Source organism: Loxodonta africana, chromosome 6 (genome assembly GCF_030014295.1).
Source record: "Loxodonta africana isolate mLoxAfr1 chromosome 6, mLoxAfr1.hap2, whole genome shotgun sequence".
Lineage (NCBI taxonomy): Eukaryota > Metazoa > Chordata > Mammalia > Proboscidea > Elephantidae > Loxodonta > Loxodonta africana.
In genome coordinates, this window is record NC_087347.1 from 103,285,928 (window position 1) to 103,309,370 (window position 23,443).

Here is a 23,443-nt window from a genome sequence, read left to right on the forward strand (position 1 = left end):
GTATTTTAAAATACTCTGTGAAAATCTGACAGTCATTTCTGATATCTGTATTTATCTATGTATTTTTATTTTTATTGGAAAACATAGACACAACCATAAAGGATAGTGCAATCTTTTATGTATCCGTCCTCTAGATTCAACAATTATTAACTATTGGCCAATCAAAAAAAAAAAAAAACATGTTGCCGTTGACTCGATTCCAACTCATAGCAACCCTATAGGACAGAGTACAACTGCCCCTTATGGTTTCCAAGTAGCAGGTGGTGGATTCGAACTGTCAAACTTTTGGTTAACAGCCAAGCTCTTAACCACTGATATTATTCTATATATCGATATCCTCCCAGAGTTGTTGTTGCTGGCTTATTTAGCTAGACTATTTTAAAGCAAATTCTTGATATTGTTTTACCCATAACTAGTTCAACACGTATTTCTAACAAATAAGGACCACTTAAACATAACCACAATGCTGTTAAACATCTAAATGATTAAACTATTATTTAATGTCATCATCACCCAGTCCATGTTTAAATTTCTCTAAACGTTTTTAGACGATGTGTTTAAATAAGAATCCAAGCAAGATTTATACTTTTCATTTAGTTACTATATCTCTTAAATTTCATTTAATCTTTATTTAAAAATTGCCCCTCCCGCTTTCAAAATTCCATTTTATTGCTGTTGTTGAAGAAATAGGACCATTTTTCTTGTTGAATTTCTCTCACTCTTGACTTGATTTGATCGTTTCATTATATTGTTGCATAGCCTCTTCCTCCATCCTCTAGGTTTCCTGCAAACTAGTGGAGAGAGTTAGAGGTTTGAATAGATCCAGACTAATATTTTAAGAGGGTAGGTTTGTAGGGTAAGAATGCCACATGGCTGTTACTATGTGTTCCCTGTTTCATCACATCAGACTTCACTTAAGATCCAATTGCCCATTTGTAACTATTTTTGATAGTCTGATTTTAGAGAAGTTTTCTCAATAGGTCAGGTGTTACCAGACTGACACATCCATTGCAAAATTCCCCATGAAAACATAAATGAATGTTTTGGTATGCATATTACAAAAATAATTATTTTACTGGAGACTGCAAAACAATATTTTTAAAACTCTGTAAGTTTATTAACTGGAAGTTTTTGATATTTACCCTTTTATACTGGACATCTTGGATCCTCTGAACACATGCTGGGGTAAACTGGAAGGGACCTGGGGAGCATCTATGTGAGGCTTAGTGGAAATAATTACATTTCACTTTAGGTTATATACCTATAATAAAAACAATTTTAAAATATTAGGAGAAATGCTAAATATTGAATTTTATAAAACTTCCAAATAAAATCTTATATAAAATTTAATAAGAAAGTTGAGTCTTATACCTATTATTTATTTTTTAAAATTTAACTTTTAATTTTGAGATAATTACAGATACATGTAAAGTTGTAAGAATAATACCTAGAGATCCCAGGTTCCTTTATTTTATTTGTTCAAAATACACATGATGAGCTCAGCAGCTAGCCACTGGAGTAATTGCCCAGCACCTTCATGGCTGAGTCTGGAGCATCGTTATAAAGCAGAAAATACTGGACCTGGACATTACTCATCAACTGCAGGGTTTTACTATCAGTTCCACCTTGACATGACTGTTTAAGGTCAATGATATACAGCCTGGGGGCAACTGGCCAGGAAGTCCAGTTACTCTGGCCTTGCCCAGGCTGAGGCCCACCAAACTGTCCTGCATTGTGCCACATAGGGTTCAACCAGATTAAGTAAAGTGATATGCAAAGTCCATACACAATCTGAAAGCGTAACATTTTTTCTTCCGGTATATCTCACATGACAAAATAAATTAGTCAGCAAACTTTCACAGCAACCTAAATTCCTTAAAAACAAATCTTGTTTTCCCACTGATAGCCATTATGATATCAAATGGGACATGAAATCCCCAGAAGGCTCATAGGGATAAAATACTTACAGCCTCTTGAGTTTTGATGAGGAAACCATAGAGCTATTAGCCAGACCCATGCACACTAGTCAGCACAATGTCAAGTGCAACGTTGTGATTTCTAGACTTAGTCACTGAGCAGATCTCTGTTTTTGAGTATTCTGAAATACTACCTTCCTGGTTACAAAATTACCCCTTCAGCATGCGCACCATGTCCCTGCCCCACATTTGGGCAGATGATTGACCCTCTCTCCCTTTATTACTGGTTCTTGACATTTCTTTGTGGTCAACAAAACTTTCAGGGGTATATCTTTAACAAAGAACACTTGTTTTTTCATTAAGCAATTTTTTTAAAAATTTGATGTATTTTTTTCTAGTTTCTTATTTTTCAAAAGTCCATACTGCTGGTAAATGAATATAACAGGAAGTATTATATTTTCAATGCTCTTTGTATTAAATAAAAAACTGCTAACTCTATGTCAGTTCCCATTTTTTATTTTATTGGTCTATAAAGTGTAAGGCAGGGAACCACGCTACAAAACAAGTATTGTTATTCACTTGGTCTTGTCTAACCTTCATGGATTATTTCAAAACTTATTTGCTAAACTCAGGATTAAAAGAGTGAGGTAAAAGATGCAACAGCTAAAGAAAACAGGTTGTTTTAATATTTATAAAAATATAATGAAAGCATCTATAAAAATACATCTGAAAAAAAAAAAAAAAGGAATTAAGTCATCATGAGGCCCAAACTGCTGGATGGCTTGAAATCCCATTTTATGCTAAATGGCTGGTATTTATTAGAGATGAGCAGCCTGATAGAATCCCTGTTAGCACAACACAGGAACTGGAGTTATAAACCGGCAGTCCCTCAGAGAAGTCCCCATTGACAGCTATAGAAATAAATTAATTCTCACTTTGCTTTTAATTTTAGTTGTCACTAACAATGCCTCCACCTTCTGGCTTAGCATTTCAATATTAACTTACAAGCATGAAACAAGAACTTAATCAGGGAATGTTTGGGGATTTACTTTCCAGCAGCTGAGATACTGAAGGTGAGGTAAGAGCAAACATTTGGTAGTGTGGGACAGTAATTAGGTTCAGACATAAGGTACAGAATTGCAATGTTAGCTGAATCTGTTCATAGCTGGTGTCTAATCTCAGTTATTGAAGACAAAATATTATACCACAAGAGTGTGTAAGGGTTGGGAGTTCTTGAAGAAGAACCCAGACTCCAGCTATCTTGTTAGCACATTGATACTTTCAAAGATGACAAGTGTCTTTTTCCGGAAAATGCTATTTCTTTTGTGCTTTCTTTCTTTATTCTTTTTTTTTTAACCTACTATCTGCCACTGCTACAAGGCCATGTTCAAGGGAAATGTGTGATGCAAGGAAGACAGAATCCCTCTCCTAAATATCTTGAATGATTACAACCTGTGGAGGGCTGATTGCTCACTTATAGACAAAAGTATAAACAAAAGAAAAGAGGGCGATGAGTTCAGAGAAGAGGTTAGTCTTAATGCTCCTGCTATCCAGCTGAATGATGCAAACATCCAATGCCTGTATTTCTCTATCTGGACAATGGTGCCAATATTCATTCTACATTTCTCACACGGCGATTCTGAGGGTCAATTAATCTTCTATTGATGAAAGAAAAAAACTTCTAAGCTGAAGTCTTTGAGATTTTGGTAGAAGGTATAATAGCAGGTGACACATATTTCTCCTAAAACGTGGAAATCTTTGGTACATTTTAACTTTTGGATTTATAATTGATAGGCCTCATTTGATCTCTGCATTATAAGTATTAGAAAAACTGAAGTCTAGACTAGTGATTTTTTTCAAGGATCTGCCTTCCTGACTTGCTGAATAGGAGTCTCTGGGGGTGGAGCCCAGGAACCTGTGTTTTAACAAGCTCTAGGAATGAATCTTTGCGAGCTCTAGGAATGTGTCATTCAGAAGCATTGGTTTAGACTGCCTAGTGGTAGAGAACAGAGTATTGAAGCAGAGCAGGACTAAACCCCTGAATTCTAAATTAGATCTCTTTAAGTTACGCAAGTGTAAATAATTATATTTTCTAAAACACAATTTGACTTTTACTTCGGCTCTTTGGTTTTGTAAAGTATTGCTGTTAGAGAGCAGAGAAAAGACCCTGGGTGAGATGACCAGGGAAAAATTTTTGTTTGCTTGTTGTTTATAGGGAAACCCTGGTGCCGTAGTGGCTAAGTGCTACGGCTGCTAAGCAGAGGGTCGGCAGTTCGAATCCACCAGGCACTCCTTGGAAACTGTATGGGGCAGCTCTACTTTGTCCTATTGCCCTCAGAGTAGTCAGATAAGACTGGAGGAAGAGCAACTCTGTGGCAGTGACTTCAGGCTACCAGCAATCTTGTCTATTATCCCCAGTATACAGAATACAGGAGCCCTGGTGTCATAATGGTTAAAGTACTTGGCTGCTAATGGAACAGCCAGCAGTTCGAGCCCATCAGCCACTTGTCAGGAGAAAGATATGGCAACCTGCTGCAGTAAAGATTACAGCCCTGGAAACTCCATGGGACAGTTCTACTCTCTCTGTCCTATAGTGTTGCTATGAGTTGGAATAGACTCAACAGCAACAGGTTTGGTTTGGTTTTTGGTATACAGAATACACGGAGCCCTGGTGGTGCAACAGCTAAGTGCTGGACTGCTACCGAAAGGCTGGCAGCTCTGTGGAAGAAAGACCTATCTGTTCCTGTAAAGATGACAGCCTAGAAAACCCTGTGAGGTAGTTTTACTTTGTCACATGTGGCAGCTATCAGCTAAAATTGACTTAATGGCACTTAACAACAACAATGAGTCAGAATCAACTCAGCAACAGCGGGTTTGGTTTTGGTTTAACAACAGCATACAGAATACATGCTCTTGTTTTCTATACGTTCCTTCTTATTTAAAAAGTTAAAAAGCACTGTAATCAGAAAAAAAAAAGGTACTGATTCTCTTTACTATATCAAAAGGGGAGAGTTCCTAGGGTTCCCCCCCCAACAATATAAAATGAGAAGTTGAAAATTCTTTAACATTTTCCTACCTTAAGAACTCAACACCCTGAATTCTAGTTTTCTTGTTTCTCTTACCTTTCTTATCACACTGCCTTCAGTCATTATAATGCACACTTGGTAGGAAACAAAATGGAATAGCAACTACCCGAGGCTTCATTTTATACTAGAAATTATGCTTAATAGTATTTTTTTTAATTTCTTTGTAAATAAAAAAATTCAAAGAGAATAATAAAATTATAAGTAATGTATCAATGTTGAAATGAAGTGGGTATATGAAAACTACATCATTCTAGGCATGCACAGTTTAAATCCCTCTCTTCCTGGAGCATTCAAATGAAACACAAAGATAATACAAAACTTGATAAATAATGATAACTCAGTATAGGAATAAAGAAATAAGTATAGAATACAATAAGACAATGACAGGCGAATATTTTCAATCATCAATTTTTCCAATGCACTAAATTACATCCACGTATTAAAGTATGTAAGAAATGAGGTAGCCCAAAGTCTAGAATGACTGAAATCAGATGTGATTTGTGTGGAAAGGCTTTGAGGAAATGAAATTACTTAGCAGAAATCAAGAAAAAAAATAATTAAGATTCTATCAATGCTATGAAGAGAGAATGTGACTAAAATCAACAGTGTGTGATATTCAGTACTGGCTCCTAGAAAAAAAGAATTATGAGGAGGTCAAGTTTGCCATTGTCCTTCTCCAGGTCTTTGGGGACTGTTGAGTGTCCAAGGACTTCACATCGTGGTTCTTACTTAAAACTCATGTATTAATCAGAACACTTGGGCTGCAAGTGACAGAAAAACAACTCAAATGGACTTAAGATTAGGAGTAGAGTTAGTTACAGGTATGACTGGTTTCAAGAGCTCACATGAATTTATATTCCTTTTCATTCTGCCCTCCATCTCAGCTCCACTTCTCTCTGGGTTGACTTTATTTTTACATAGGTTCTTCCATCATGATGACATGATGAATTCCATGACTTTCATCATGCTCTCTCAAAAACTCTAGACACATCTTCTACTTAGGCTTATCTGGTCCAAACTGGCAGATTTTGAATAACAACGCTCAATCACTGTTGCAATGGTTTTATTGAGCAGACCCGTGTCCCAAGATTCAAACTTGAGGATGTTAACCTTTCCTGAGTAGATTAAAAGTAGAGGAGTGTCAATTTTCCTAGGAAAATCAAGCTGACCTTCATAGAAAAAAAGAAGATAAATAAATAATTCAAGACAAATGTCCACTAAATTCCATCATTCTGAAGTCATCTGAAGTCTAGACCCTTCCTTATATCCTGTTCCCTAAAAAAATAGAATTATATTTCATTCTTCAAGGTGCTTCTAGGTGAATACACTTCCTCCAGTACAAACTACCTGTCATAACTTCAATGTCAAAGCCTGGGGATGACGATTCAGAATGATAGCAGGGAGCTCTTTGGTCTTACTTATCACTGGCTCTGCTTGAGAACTCCCAGTAACAGTGGTCATTACCATTGTTGGCTAAATGTAGTGGAAATTTTCTTTCTTATTTTGGGCTGGTATCTGGCTCTTTGTAGTTCATCCATTGGCTCTAATTCTTCTCACTAGTGCTATCCAGATAATGCCCATACGTGTTAGGCATATGCCTAAAGGCAGGTTATTTCAACCGCTGTACATACGGCACGATTTCCAGAAATTTGCTTTCCAATTCCTTCTTCATCTATGCCTACTTCGTCTCCAACTCATGCTACTCTTTTCTTCTGGAGTTCATTTTTTCTTGAACCTGATGGAGGATTATTTTTAATTGCTACTGTTGTTTTGATTTTGCCTTATTTTTTATTTGTTTTTCTGTTTTGCTTATATCTCTCAGAAAGTAAGTTAGGGGAGATAAAACTTCAACAGATATTAAATAAGGAATTGTTATCTCTTTTTATTATTACTTATAACCTACTGGGTTCATATATTATAAAAAAATATATGTATACTTTTTTTTTTAATAACCTACTGGGTTCATATAAAACAATAGAAATATGCCAAATTTGGCCTGTGGAACAAAAAGTGTATACATTCCTATCTAATTTTCCCTCTTGTTTCATTTATCACATTGTTTTACTCCAAATCAAACAAATAACCAAACTGAGTCTTATGGAGAATGTACACTTTATAATCTTGTAGTCTACAAAAAAAAAAGTATTGCTGCAAATGGTTGGATTCCTGCTTGTATTCCATGGGAACTGAATTTTTGCCCTAATGCTTGGCACATCTTCAGTATACTTACCTCTGTCGGAATGGTGTGTATCCACAATTATTTTATTTGAAAAGAATCTTTGTACTGGAAAATCCCATTGAGATGTAGCATCGCGTTTCCAAGGGTGTCTCAGGACAAGAAAGAATGGGGCAGTAATACACAACTACTTGGTTACATCATTCATACCAGAGAAATTATCATCCTACTGGTGACGAGGCATGCTTGTACTTCTCTATTATCAAAGATTTTGCAGAACTGTTCAGCCTTCTCTATTCATTTCATTCCAGCTGTTCTAACACAAGAAATAAAACAGATTGTTTCATTCTCTAAGCATACATTAAAAGCACAATGCCATCATTTGGGGGGCTTTTTCAAGGGGTTTTTGCTCAATTTGGACTGTGTGTGGAGCAAGCTCACTGCCTTATAACAAAAGCATAGAACTCAGTGGTGACAGGCAAGGCAAAGGCTAAAGAATTTGTCACAAGGAAGAAGGCCTAAATGTTCAGCCATAAACAACAAGAGACATCAGAAAGGAAGCAGGGAAAAGGTAAAGGAGACCGTGAGAAGGAATGTGCACTGGCTCGGCACTGTGTCCTTTTCTAATCCTTTGGGAAAACTTGCTCTTAGGGCTCCTAAGGAAGAATGTGTCCTACTTCAAAGAGGCATAAGCTTTTTTTTTCTCCCTTGAGCTTGTGTTTATTACCTTCTAAATGTGCATAAATTTATTTTTCATACCAAAATATTAAAATTATTTTAAATCAAGTATCTGATATTCTTTATCATATTATCAAGAAGCATAAGCCTTGCCTTCTTCTTGGGAATTTTTCATTTCTTCCTATGGTATTACTGTCTCATCATACTTCCTTTCTGTAAACATCACAAATATCCACCAGACTTTCCTTTCATATTCTCCTTTCTCTTAAAACTTTCTACTCTTATTTTTCTCAAGTATTAGTACCCAGGACAGGGTTGACAAATACATGAATGCATACTATCACTCCTTGTTTCCACACTCACCACTCACACTGGACATTGCAACTTAATCATGAAGATCGTCTTTGGAGAGCCAAATATGGTATTTAAATAGTTTTCAATAAATGTTGCAAGAAGTCACCACCAACAGAGCAGAATTTAAAAGTAAGATGAAATGTGCTTTGCATCTAGGCTCAGGAATGTGAAAACTTCCTCAATCTAACTTATCTGATAAGCATTTTGTGGAAAAAAAAATATATATATATATATATATATACACTTTTTTATACCTGGAAAGATTATGATAACAAAAGTGATTTTCAGTTCAGTATCTGTTGTAGGAGGCAATATTTTATCTTCTATTTGACTCCTATTTTATTTTCCAAATCCATATGAACTCAGTCCTTGAGGATTCCCACTGATTTCTCAAAGTGGTAATTTTCAGACAAATTTAAAGAAATATATTATTTTGTATTGTAAGCTCTAAAAAGAAATATAGTCTCTGCACTTGCCCTTTTTTCTGCCTACTCACATTCCATCTTCAAGACCTGCTGTAATGCTAGGAGAGGGATTTGGTTTCATCTGCCCGTGGAAGGTAAAAAAGTTGTAAGAAACTGTTACTTCTATATGGAAAGTCCTCTTTTGGGTGGCCTGTATGGTGATCTACTTCCTATAAATCAGTCATTAAAAACCTGATGGAGCACAGTTTCTACTGACACACATGTGGTTGTCATGAGTGGGAACTGGCTCGGCTGCAACTGGTAAAGTCTATTGAATCACATCTCGTCTCTCTTTTCTCTCTCCCAACACTGGTGGGCCCTGAGGTCTTCTTTTCTTCTACAGACAAAGGGAATGCCTGAGGGTCACACATGATCCAGTCTAGTTTATTATTAATAGACTGCACAGGGAATTGAATTCCATCCATAACTGCTAATAACCATAGACTTGTCTAGCATGTTTTCTCTCCTACTTATACCCCTTGAAAATGTGCTGTGGAGATAGATAGCTGAATTCAAGAATTTAGAGATCCTGATCTTGGCCACATAGTCACAACAAATATGATGTTTAGCAAATCAAATGAGTCAACACATAGAGAGGGGTCATGTGGCAGGAGGATTTGAATGACTTGATCCTGGCAATAAACTAAGATTAATAACTGGCAGTAAACTTATGCAATTGACTATTCAAAGAGGTCATGCAGGCTGAAAATAGATACCTAGGAAATGCTCTAGGTTTGCTCACTTGTGGGTCATAATTACAGATATCATATTAGTGTGTTATACTCTCTCCCTGATAGGTTAGGTCTCCAGCCTAAAGAACTTAAGAGCTAAGGTTTGGCAGCCAGACTTTTCTTCAAAGAGTTAATATGTCCTTTATCCTTTTTGTTTTAATCAAACGATCTCTTTCATGTGTCTGGACCGTGCTATATATAAATATGACTGAAAACATCATGTAAAAACAAATAAAAATTAGTCCAAAAACCTACCCAAGTTTTCTTCAACATTTGTGAATCATTTCTGCCTCCAATGTCCTGTTTCTCCTGCATTCTTGCTCATTGAATTGCTACTTAAAGCTGTACTTTTAAATTGCTGAGGGGTCTTTAAAGTCGTTTCTCCTTAACCTCTTGCCCTCTCAAAGCACCCACAAGCACATTGCCTATTCTGTTTTGTTGACAGAACTTCTGGTGTGGGTTCGTGATTCATGGTGAGGGGCATTGAAGCAGCCAAGAAAACTTTAAAGCGCTCATTGGGCCTTTCTCTCCTTAAATGCCACGTTGACCACCTTACCACTAGAAGAAGCTTTGCTAGTGAGAAGCATCAGGATGGACTTTGTGGAAAGAAGGAAAAGTGGATCTTATGCTACTAGATGGTGGAGGATCCATCAGATTAAAACATATGTCGACCATCAAAAGCCCTAGTCTTTGCGTGTTTATCTGAATCACTGATGTTTGGGGACATAATGAGTAGATCCATCTTTCTTTCCTCATTGCAACTTCTAATGCCTTAGACTAAACTAGTGACTTCCAAAGTGGGATGAGCAAGACAGACCAATGGATTGTGGGGAGAAAAAATATTACAAATGTCTGTTTGCTTTATCCTATCCTTTAAATTTTATTGTCTGTGTTTTATTAATTGTACATTTACAAAAGTCATAAAAATAAATGTATAAATAAACATAGATTGTGATATTATAAGCCCAATAATTTTATGGCTTCAAAATAGTTTGAAGTTTCTTTTCTTGAATAACTTTCTGATAAGTTACATCTGGGCCACATGTTTAGGATAATGATAGTTTCTCCTCCTCGTTTAACCCCCATACAGTTATGGTCCTGGGAGTTTATCAAGGTTTTTCACTGGATCTATTTTGCAGGTAGTGCCAAGATTTCTGCCTCCTTTCTGTGGTCTTTCCCTTTCTTCCACCACCTCTCCTCCAATTCATCTTTGTTGAAGGCGCTGAACATAATAAAGATATTTCTCTCCCTTCTGGGGGAAATCTTGTGACTAAGTCTCTCTCTCTCACACACACACACACACACACACACACACACCTCCCCTCTCCCCTTATTAAGGGGAGCTGAGTGATTTTGAGGTATGCCCCTAATCAGTGACACTAATACGAAAGACAAATGCATCCTGTCAAGACCCCGCTCTTGGTGTGGGTTATTTTTCACATGTTACTTTTTTTTTTTTTTTTTACATAATAGGGCAATCCTTGTATACTAAATTGAGGTTTACTTGCCACTTCTAACCCAGACAAGCTGAATTTTAAGCTTAACATTTGGATTGTCTGCCTATGTCCCTTCTCCTTCCCTACTTATCTTTTACAGACTGTGGATGAGCAGAAGCAGAGATTATGAGGTCTGTTTTATCCTTTTATTCTTCTACGTGGTATGTCCGGTGTCTTACATTTAGTAGCCACTCCATGAATATTTGTGGACTCGGCAGGAATTGTTTCAAGATAGTGCTGTACACTGATTTAAGACATTGGTTCTCTGAGTTTAGCGGGAGTCAGAATCATCCAGAAGACTTTTTAAACTACAGCTGTCTGTATCCCACCCCCCGGGAGATTCCCATTCAGTAGGTGTGTGGTGAGCCTAGAATCTGCATTTCTATCAAGTTGCCAGGTGATACAGATGAGGCTAATGGGGAACCACACTTTAAAGAAATGTGCTCAAGATTCTGTATAACCACAGAAAAGAAGGCAAGAGCTAGGAAGAGAGAGGAAAGTTTAATTTTAAAACATTTTTATTTTCCTTATGAGAATGTGGCCATAATACATAGCTGAATACTAAAAGAGAAAATCTGTTAGAATTAAAAGATCAGTAAATAAATTTGAAATTATTTAAATTATGTATACCACTTCTATTCTACAAAGGTACATATGTAATTGAAGAGTTCTGTATAGGCCTGCAATGAGTCAGAATCGACTAGGTGGCAACGGGTTTGGTTTGGCTTTACGGGTTTTTTTTCATAATAATATGGGTAATCAATAGTATATCCTTTTAAAATTATTTTCAAAAACGTCATCTTATTTCTTTTAGACAACAACCTTTCAAGTTACGGGTTGTTGTTAGCTGTCAGTGACTCAGTACCCAACAACCCCATGCACAACACCACCTGGCCCTGTACTGGAAGCTCCACTGAAACATATTCAGCATCCTAGCAACACACAAGCCTCCACTGACATCCAGGTGGTGGCTGTGCATGGGTTTTGCCTTGGCTGGGAATTGAACCCTAGTTTCTCCCTGATGGGAAGGTGAGAACTCTATCACTGAACTACCACTGCCCTCCATCAAGTTAGGGATAATCATCCACATTTTATAAGTGAAGAAAAAGTTTCAGAGAGGTTGAGCAAGTTTAGCCCAAACCTAACAGCTCCTAAGTGATGAAGATCACATTAGTGCCCAGAGTTTATTGTTTAAATTCTCTTTCAAACCACACCTCTCTCTTTATGGCTGATGTTTCTGTTTTGTGATATACCCGAGACTGAGCAGAGTACAAAACAGAACTATGAAGCAGGTCAGAACCAGTGGAGGACTCACATCAGAATTAGCTAATTAGCTGAGGAAGTTAGGCAAGTGGCTTAACCTCTCTGTGCTTCAGATTCATCAACTATCAATGTGCCTAATAAAACCTGTTTTGTCTTTTTCATGAGATGGTTGTGAAAGTAAAATTTCATTAATTATTTGTTATTCAACCCAGTTATCCATGCCAACCTCATTGCATGAAGGATCTGGAGAGGTTTTGGTATATACGAGATAGCTTAGAAATTTATAAAGTCTGTTACAGATTTAAGGTCTGATGATTAAGCAGAGAATAACTATAACTTGTAGGGATTTAGTTTAGAGGCATTTCAATTTAATACAAAAATAGATTAGATCAACTGTTAATATTTAAGCCATTCCGAGCAAGTTGTGAAATAAACAAAGACCATGAAAGTACCTAGCTAGAGAAAGATCTACCCACTGGAACTAGTAAGAGTAAAAAAAAAAAAAACTACAAGTAGTTCCATATTTTGAAATAAGTACACAATTCTGTTGTGAGGAAAGAAACATCAGTGGTGCAGCTGTTTCCCCAAAGGGGGAAAAAACTTTTATTCAACCTTTCTCCTACCGACTTCCCTTCTTTCTTCCCTTCTAATACTTTCCAAAGAGTTTTGAAATATCTGTCTTCTGAATTTCACATTTATTCAATATTCTCATGTAATTTTTTTTGCCTCTACTAACATGGAATTCTAAATGCTACCTAAATTTAAAGCATTTCTCCTAATGACCTTAATAACCCTTACTTGCTTGGGAATATATTTATGTACTACTTTTAGAATCCCAGTCCTCATCTAGTTATTTCCATTTTCATTTAGTTCAATTGAACCACAGACTATTGGAGCCAGAAAGCTACCTTAAGACAACAGTGAGTCCCCAGCCCCTCATTTCACAGATGAGGAAGAAAGGATCCTAGACTAATGGTCAAAAGCACATGGCTGGTTAGTGACAAAGCTTCTACTGGATCTAACGGATCCATAAACCCTTATGGCAGCTTCCTCCTCACCATACCATGCTATTCCCTTTGGAGTTTCTACCTTTACCTAGAAAACTAAGGGATACATTACAGCCAAATCAAAGGTCCTTATGGAAAGGAAGAGGATGCAGAAAGAAAAGTACAGAACATACAGAAAAAGTTTAGTTGCAGCCAGACAACATGCACTGGAATCCTGGGACTGCTTTTACTAAACACGGACCTCAGGTGGGTAGCTTTACCTCTATAAGCCTCAGTTTCTTCTTTTATGAAATGGGGATGAAAGATAAATATATTAGAAGATTGTTGGTTGTAGTAAGAAATATGGCCAACTCTGCCCAGAATACAGTAGGTAGATAATAAATACCTCCTTAAAAATAAGGAGTAGAGACTCCTTATTTTTGGTATTTTTCTGTCTCTCCTGATGGTTCATTCTATCTTCTGCATCTGTAGAATTAAATTCTTGGGCCTTTCACTTATCTCTGTGACAGTTTCTTTACCACCTTCTATGCTGGTTTCCCCTTCCAGTCTAGTCCTTGCTCTTTTACCGTTAAAAAATAAATAAACACTGCTGTCAAGTTGATTCCAGCTCATAGTAACCCTATAAGACAGAGTAGAACCTCCCCAAAGGGTTTCCAAGGAGTAGCTGGTGGATTTGAAATGCCAACTTTTTTGATTAGCAACTGAGCTCTTAACCACTGCATGACCAGGGCTCCCCTTTTACCATGGGTAACTTCAAAATTGTTTTTTTTTTTTTCTTTTCTCCTCTACATTTCTGCCACAAACTTCTTTCAGAGCATATGTAATGAGTGGAGATTTCTTACAGGAAAAAACATGACCCCAGGGGTGTCCTGCTATGGTTCCCCCTTCCCTTTGCTCTGTGCTTTGGGGGCTCTTTCAACAGTGCATCAAATACATTCTTAGTTACTGTTATGGATTGAATTGTGTCCACCAAAAAGTTATACTGAAGTTCTAAACCCTCTACCTATGAGTCTGACTCTGTTTGGAGATAGAGGTTCTATTTTGTTAAGGGCCCTAAACCTAATAGTTTCCAAGTGGTGTCACATAAAAATAGCAGAACAGACACAGACACACGCACACACAGGGGGAAGGCAGATGCCACGTGAGGATCTGTCTACCAGCAAAGGAATGACACGGATTGCTGGCAGATACCAGAAACTGGGAGAGAGGCTCACAGAAGGAATTGACATGGCAGAGACCAGGATTTGGATTTATAATCTCCAACACTGTGAGAAAATTAATTTCTTTTCTTTAAAGCCACTCACTTGTGGTATTTTTGGTTATGGCAGCACTAAGCTATTAAGATGGTTGCTAATGGCCATTAGTCAGCCATTTGGAAAAATGGTAAGGTGGTATTCCTAACGTGGCGAATAAATGCCCCGACAGCATATATATTAACTTTCAGACTTTTTTTTAATTCTAGTTTCATCTGTTATATTTTCTGCTTTAGAATGTCTTCATTATATACCTGCTGCCTCAGCAAGATATTAACACTTGTCTGAATTCCACTTCGACCTCCTACCAGTGTTGAAATACCAAGTTTGAAAGAATAAGCAGAAAGAAGGGATTTTCTTAAGCTAGCCATGGAATCATTCACTTGAAATTTTCTCCATGATTTTGCAACTCTGAGAAGCCACGAGCATCATTGTCAGATTTGGCCTGCATACACCTGGAAAATATGAGACTTGAATATTTCATGTTAACACTCTGGCTTTACTTCCCCTGGGGTGGGGGAAGGAGGCTAAACTCCATGTGTTAAAGCTCTCTAAACTGTAACTCAGCATATGCCAGAGGGAGCAGCCTGGTGGCATCTTGGTCTTTCAGTATTTCCTCCCTACCTTTTCACCCAAAATGAGTTTGTTTAGCTGTTCATGAATTGGAACAAAGTGCTGTTCTGGGTCGGCTGTAGCCCCAGGTAGAAAAGGCAGATGCTTATGGGTTATAATTTAAAGGAAGTCCAAAAGCCTCCTACCAAAAATATTTTTCCTAATAGCCTTACTGAAATTCCCATATTAGTCACTTCCTTGGAATGAAGCAGTGAGGAGGAAAAAAAGAAATAACTCTGATAAAATACACAATCTAAAAGTTGTAGTGCATAAAGCCCTTTTCACTTACTGATCAAGTTAGATAATCAGTCACTTACAAGAACTAAAGAGAGGAAAATTGTGATAGAAAAGGGGAGAAAAACAAGGCTTGGAGCATGTCCAAGCTGGGAAAGGCAGTACAATCTTAACAGCTGAAGGAACTGATAACAAGGGAGACATCACTGAAGACACCCATCATGATCCTAAAATAATGGCTAAGGATGAAACCTGATGGTGATGCTATATGTCCATCCATCGGTTTGTCTGACCTTCCACGCACCCACCCACTCATTCTTCCATCCACCAACCAACCCACCTACCCATTCCTCCATCTTTCCGTCTACCCATTCTGTTAACACGAGTTTATTGAGTAATCTTGAACCCGGCAATGGGATGGTACACCAGGGATCCAGAGATGAGCAGAACTCAAGTTTTTAGTCTTAAGAGCTTACAAAGGATCAAAGGAAGGTAAACAAAAGTTATATATCAGAGTCTTTGGTGCTATGATAGAAATTGACTGATGGTGCTATTAATAACAAGAGTTGGCATTTATTACCTTACAAAAGACATTTTTCTATAGATACGGCATTAATCCTTCGGTAATGCTGAGGTAAGCACTATTATCAGGTCCATTTTACAGATCAGAAAATGGTGGTAGACTTTAGGTAACTTGCCTGAAGTCCCACAGATACAAAGAGCCAGGACTAAGATTTGAACCCAGGTTTTATCTAGCTCCAAAAACCATTTTCTTAACTCTCTGTTATATAGCTCTCACGAGTGCACAAGAAATATAGCTAATCTAAATGAATTCCTGCATGGCTAAACATGAGAAATATCACAGAGATTCTCGTGGGTCATCTCTATTTGACTCTACACCTAGTCAGGAAAAGCATATAATTCCTCAGCTGATATAGTTTTGTTCTCTAGAGCCTTCAATATATGCAACATGACTGGTTCAAGTTTAAACATCAAGGCTCTTCACTGGCGAACTGTATCCTCAAAGATTAGAAAAGGTTAGCATGGTCCTTTTGAATTATTATGATCTGGCCATTTTCATTGTGAGTAGAAGCAGGCCTTGGGAGTTACTTATGCTCACAAAGTAGAGAGGTGATAAAAAGTACGGGGAGGCCAGTGAAGGTTTGTGAGCAAGACAAATTTTGTCAGGGCCTAGGGAAGGGACCTAGGAGACTGTAGCATCTAATTTGATACAGTTATAAGCCACAAACATGTCTAAATGACCAAGAGCCAGCCACCACCACAAAATAACCAGGATAGGTCTGAAGTCAGCAGGGAAGAGCTGGGAAGAAGGCCAGGCAGATAATGAAAGGGGACATTAAGGTATACATTAAACTCTCCAAAGGGGAAAAAATAAGCAAAATTTCTAAGACATTCCTAACAAAAACTTGAAGTATTAACATTTTTTGCTAAAGTAGCAAAAATGGCAAATTTCTGGTTTCACTAAGGACATTACGTTGCCTTTTTTTTTTTCTCCCCTTGAAGTGGGGAGGCGGTAAAGCTTCACTGAGCAGTAGTGAGAGACTTTTTAAAAGTAGCATATCAACCAATTACTTGGAGTTCAGAGGGAGCAGTTTATTTTTCTGGCATGAGGAAATCAGCATATTTGTAGTTGGCATCCAATGGTTTAGCCTGGCTCCTTGAGCAACCTGGGATTCCAGATGGGAGAGAAGCTGTCTTATTTTGTGGAGCAAAGCTGCCACTGGAACCTCGGGTGCTTGACTGAAATTTCAGACATCTGATTTTGTCAGAGTTCGGATCCCTTTCCTTGGAAATGCCCTGTTTTAATAACCACTTTAACCCATTGCCAATCTTTCCTGCAAACATGTCTCCCTCTGATTGGGAAAATTAATGAACAGGCTCTAGCTAATATAATTAAGCCCAAACACTCCTGATTTCAGGAGAAGAAAAATCCACTGCCCTGATTTTCTCTTGACAGCATAAAGTCTTGCCATCCCTGAACTGTTTAATTATTGAAATGAACTGTAACAGTACACCGGATAGGGGCAGAGGTCGCTGAGCAGGACTGGAAGTCAGAAAGCGGGCAGCGGCTGACAGAAGGGCCTGCCAACGCCTCGGGCTGCAGCTACAAACCCACACACTTTTTCTCAGGCATTAGCCCCTGATAGGTAGCCTGATAGCGGGACTAATTTGCTAGTGCTTCAAGGGTCCAACGGTGCTTGCTTGTTTTAAGACAAGCCAAAATATGCTCTGGTGACCACCACGACATTGCAATTCCCATGCCCTACCGCATTCCTGTTTTCAGATCCCAGGCCTTTTTTTTTTTTTGCCTCCCTACGTGCAGTCCAGGATGTAGACAAAATGAATTCCGAGTGACTTATGTGGGGGTGGATTTTTTTTTTAGAAACAAACAGCAAATTAAGAAGAAGAAAAAAGAATTTTCTTCTCACTTTTTTCTCTCTTTCTTTTTTTTCCTGTATCGGAAGGGGAGCATATGTTTGTTTTTTCAGAGACACTTTTGGTCTTGAATAGAACTTAGTTCTATGAAAGTGCCTTTCCCCTTCCCAAAAATTTTAAGTATTAAATGTTAGCCCCCTGTTTTAATTTTCTTCTCTGCCTCCCAGACCTAATAGAACCTATTGCAATTACTTTCTCTGTAAATAAAGGTGCCCAGCTTTCTATGATTCTAGAATACCACTATCTGCTGAAAAGAGGTTTTTTTTCTTTTCTTTTCCTAAAACGTCGGTGACAATATTTAGACTGTTACCAAAAATTATGATAAGAAAAAGACCCTGGAAAAGATTGCTAAATATTAAGAAAAAATATTAGTACTAGGTAAATCAGAATAAAAGTCTGATTTTCAAATATTAGTTAATAGTCATAAATTTTCAGAAATTATTTAATAATCAAGAAAAACCAAACCAAACCTGTTGCTGTGGAGTCGATTCTGACTCATAGCCACCCTATGGCTTAGAGTAGGACTGCCCCATAGAGTTTCCAAGGAGCACCTGGTGGATTCCAACTGCCAACCTTTTGGTTAGCAGCCATAGCTCTTAACCACTATGGCACCAGGGTTTCCATAATAATCAAGAAGTTATAAAAATAAGTACATTAAATGGGTTACATACATTATATATATATATATATATATATATATTCTAAACATTTTAACCTCAGCTCTTCACCACTATGCCACCAGGGTTTCTAAACATTTTAGATGCTCTGAATTACAATTTTTTTTTTTTTTTAAGGAATCAGTCTTCCTGTTCTGCACCATTCTCTTCAGTGTCACCCTGCCCCTACTCCACACCCACTACCAGTGGAACCTGTTATTCCTTCACTTAATGTCACTGCCATCACAATCTCAAATCACCCTATTAAAACCGACTCTAAGACTATTGTTGTTGTTAGCTGCCTTCAGATTGGGCGTTGACTCATGGTGACCCTATGTACTACAGGATCAGACCATTGTGATTCACAGAGTCTTCATTGGCTGATTTTCAGAAGTAGATCACCAGGCCTTCTCCCTAGTCTGCCTTAGTCTCAAAGGTCTGCTAAAATCTGTTCAGCGTCATAGCAACATGCAAGCTTCCACTGACAGGTGGTGGCCATGCTTGAGGTGCAGTGGCCAGAAATTAAACCTGGTCTCCTCCATGGAAGGCGAGAATTCTACCACTGAACCAAAGGCTTAAAGGGGACTGGTAATCTTTTTATAATAGGATATGGATATAACGGCTCTTTTGAAAACTAACAAAGGTAATAGGAGGACTAGACATTAGTGCATATGCATATCTTTTTTTATCTAAACTGGAGCAAATTTGAGAGTGAAAGGAGTGTTAGTAGTCATTGCACTGAGATAAGGGGCCTGTGCCAGAACTATTACAGGCAAAACGGGATACTTTATGTATTTATCAAAATATACGCAGCGAACAAACTCAGCTTTAGGCATACATGAGATGTATGTAACTTGCCATTTTCCTAGGCAGACCACCTCTTTGTCTCTCCCTTTATGTCCCTTCTCTGCAGTTTGACCTCTTGGGTTCCACCCATACTGTCAGCTCCCTACGGGCTCATCTCAAACTTGTCATCACCAGGCTTTTCCCAGCCTTTCCAGATAGAGTTGCTGGTACTCAGGTGAGTTTCGAGTGGCTCCAGACCAGCCCATAAAAGCAAGGGCTCTTGCCTATCCCCCACCTCTTCTGTCCCAGTCTACCTTCCCAGGAGCCCAGATCCTCCACATAAGAAAAACTTCATCAGTTATGCCTCATTCCAAGGGTGAAATAATATGGACATGTGAAAATGCAAAAAGAAGCCCTTACAAACTGACTTACTAGTAAAAGAATTAAGGACTATTAGGATGAAAATTCTTTCTTCCACAACATCATAGAGCATGAAGCAAAAGCTTCGTACTGCCATAATGAATTGAGTTCTAGATGTCTCCAGAAACAAACATAATAAAGAAGATCCCTATCAATTCATTTGTATAAATTTTGTGAAAATGTACAGGATGGCTAGTAATGGGTTTCAAAGTTTAGTATGTGTAAGGCTCACTCTCAGCCAGTTTGCTTAGAGGCCTAAGAGTCAGTGTGTTTAATAACCCCATAAGGCTATATGGATGTGATGAATCGATGCAGCCAAAAACACAATAAAGATTTTATCTTTCTTAGTCTTGGTCTTGACAACACAGAGGATGCCATGGAGTCTATATACACCTTTTTCTGATTGTTCTGTCATTGTTGTTAGATGTCATCAGGTCAGTTCTGATTCATGGAGACCTTACGTCCTACAGAATGAAGCATTGCCTGGTCCTGCCCCATCTTCGTGGTTGTTGGTATACTCAAGTCCATTATTTTGGCTGTGTTGTCCATCCATCTTATTAAGGGTTTCCTTCATTTTTGCTGAGCCTCTTGTAGTAAGCTGCTGTGGAGTCAGCTCTGACTCATGGCAACCCCATGTGTTACAGAGTAGAGCTGCTCCGAAGGGTTTTCTTGGCTATAATATTTACGGAAGCAGTTTGCCAGGCCAGTGTTCCACAGAGCCACTGGGTGGGTTCAAATCGCTGGCCTTTGAGTTAGCAGCTAATGGCAAACCACTTGTAGCACCTAGGCACGTTTCGCTGATCCTAGAAGTGCTCATATACTGACCGGGATGCTCAGATCCACCTAAGATTGAAAAAGAGACTTCCTCAGTGCTTAAAAAGTGGCACGGTCTATGTCCTGGAAAAATAGACCAACTTGGGCATATATGTAAAATCAGAGACTAGGATCGCTCTCCAGAGAAATAATGTTAAGTAGAGTCTAAACCCTATCCAGGGAAGAACTATGATTCCCTTTATGACCAGGCTTGGCAAAGAAAAGTTAAAATGCAGCTCGGCCACCTCAGCGTTGTGCAGGAACAAATTACAGGGAATATGAATGAACTTACTGTGAGGGAAACATCTGAATTTTTCAAACAAGGTGAGTTTTTCTCCTCAGTTGTCTGATTTAACATTCCAATATGGGAATAAATCCGGCATCTGTAAACTGTACTTAATCCATTCTTTAAATAGCATTACAGCCTTTTTCATTTCTCTCCATACTGCATTTTGTTGTTTTTGTCTCGGAGGCTTTAGCGCAGGGTCAGGACTTGCACTGGGAGGCCTGCGGATTACAGGAAATAATGACCTGTACATATTTAGTTGTTCAAAGGAAATTAGAGTAGCCTGATTTTTATTATTCCCCATTGCCCCACGTTCTCTGGTGTAATAACTTGCCCTGTTCTCTAATTTACTTTTACATCATCGGAAATGTATACCATTTAGCCCAGGTTCTCCCATGACCAATCAGGACCTGCTGCTAGCTAGGTTAACAAAACCTTCCATGGAATGGCAGGCCTTCCTAATGCAGGCCAGGCAAAGACACCAAAGAGCCAATCTTTCCAGAAAGTATGTGAACTGGTGAAAGTAATTTACCAACTTCTTTTCTAGGTTAGTTCCCTTAGGTAGCTGGTGACCACTGTATGCCCCTGCTATCGAATGTGACAGCTAACCTCTTCAGGTCTGGTGTCATTTTAGATTAACCTTGTTTCATAAAAATGTGTAGGCAATTTCCTTCTGGTTAATTTTTTTAATTGTTCATATATCAGTGCATTTCCAATGACACTGCCTCTGTCTTGTCTTGTCTTTTCTCTTACCCCATCTCTTGCCACTGAACTTGGATATTTTATTTTATGTCAAGATCCAGAATCTAAAATTCATCTGCTAGTATTTTTCTTTAAGCAAAAAGAAGAAAACTCATTTGTTGTTGTTTTTTTTGTTTTGTTTTGTTTTTATCTGTTTTTAAAGAATTATTATTAGATATTTGGATAGGGATTCTGTTGGGATTTTGTAATCCTATATACATATCATCTGTATGTGCTAGAGTACTGGAGGCAAGGAGGGGCACAGGAGAACAAATCCTTATTGGAAATAAATATAGTGTCACCAGGATCTTTACCACTTACCAGCTCTTCTTTTAATTAAAACTCTGCATATGGAAGGCAAGACTCTTCCAGATGAGAGCAACATTTATAAGGTGGGCAAATCTGATTTGTTGTTGTTGTTAGTTTTACTGTATTTTTCAGGATATTTAATGAAATTTCATAGATTCTCAAAATTCCATTACAATAGCTTAAGTTGTGTGTTCTTTAACCGGCAGGCTTTGGCAGGATAAAAATGAAGGGAAGTAGTAAGCAGTCTTAATAATCAAGTTCTAAAATTCACTCCAACATGGTCATATTTTAAGAGCTCAATAAATTTGGCCTTTATAAACTTTTCTTCATCCTTCCCCAAATATTTCTTTTCAGTCTGGGCAGTTGCCTCATTATTAAATAGGTTCTCTATTCCAAAACAAACTCAAGTCACTTGTATTCATTTTACTTTAATTTCCTTCAGTCTCATATATTTAAAAAGATTAATTATTGCTTTTGTTGTGTTCCCTCCCTGCCCCCTCTGAACATCAGCATTCCACCTCATTTTCCTACTTACACTTTCTTAAAAAGAACATTTACTTTTTAATATTCTCTCAAACTTGATGTCTCTAAATGTTTCTAACATTTTCCTAAATTCTCCCAATTCTCCTGAAACACACACCTCTGGTTCTGGTTCAATAGGCAATTTTTAAACAGTTGCTGTTTTAACCATAATTTTATGACCGGAACTTAGGAAGTTTCTCTTACCAAGAAATGATGAAGCAAAAGAGAGACCACAGTTTCTGGGGATTTCTATGTCAATTAGCATAACAAAGTTTATTAAGAAAATGTTCTTCATCCTATTTTGGTGAGTGGCATCTGCCGTCTTAAAAGCTAGTGAGCAGCCATCTGAGATACTTCAACTGGTTCCAACCCACCTGGAACAAAGGGGTATGAAGAACACCAAAGACACAAGGAAAATATTAGCCCAAGAAACATAAAGGGCCACATAAACCAGAGACTCCATCAGCCTGAGACCAGAAGCTCTAGATGGTGCCTGGCTACTACCAATGACCACCCTGACAGGTAACACAACAGAGAATCCCTGATGGAACAGGAGAAAAGTGGGGTACAGAACTCAAATTCTAGTAAAAAGACCAGACTTAATGGTCTGAGACTGGAGGGAATCTGGAAGACATCACCCCCAGACTTTCTGTTAGCCCAGAATTGAAACTATTCTAGAAGCCAACTCTTCAGACAAAGATTAGCCTGGACTATAAGACATAAAATGATACTCAGGAATAGAATGCTTCTTAGCTCAAATGGATACACGAGACTAAATGGGCAGCTCTTGTCCAGGGGCAAGACGAAAAGGCAGAAAGCAACAGGAGCTGGTTGAATGGACACAGGAAATCCAGCGTGAAAAGAAGGAGTGTGCAACTAGGGTCGCATAATAATGTGTGTATACATTTTTGCATGAGAAACTAACTTGAACGGTAAACTTTCACTTAAAGCACAATAAATAAGTAAAAGAAATGATGAAGTAAAAGAGCTTGACAGAAGATTTCAAAGGGAGGCTCGAGAAGACAAAGTAATGTATTACAATGAAATATGCAAAGACCTGGAGTTCAGAAAACCAAAAGGGAAGAACATGCTCGGCATTTCTTAACTGAAAGAACTGAAAGAAAAAATTCAAGCCTCGAGTTGTAATACTGAAGGATTCTACAGGGAAAAAACTGAGCAACAA

At 38.1% G+C, this 23,443-nt stretch overlaps 1 long non-coding RNA gene across 2 annotated transcripts in view; it reads right to left on the reverse strand.

The window, feature by feature from the left end:
• Positions 1-212: 212 nt before the first annotated feature.
• The window catches only part of LOC111749451 (uncharacterized), a 101,124-nt gene continuing 77,893 nt past the window's right edge, over positions 213-23,443 (reverse strand). The window contains exons 2-4 of one of the 2 annotated variants that reach the window (XR_002784602.2): positions 20,695-20,909; positions 1,143-1,261; positions 213-791 (exon numbers count right to left, since the gene is read on the reverse strand). This is a non-coding gene — a long non-coding RNA (uncharacterized LOC111749451). The remainder of the gene's footprint in view (positions 792-1,142; positions 1,262-20,694; positions 20,910-23,443) is intronic. The other variant, XR_002784603.2, reaches the window with a different exon arrangement.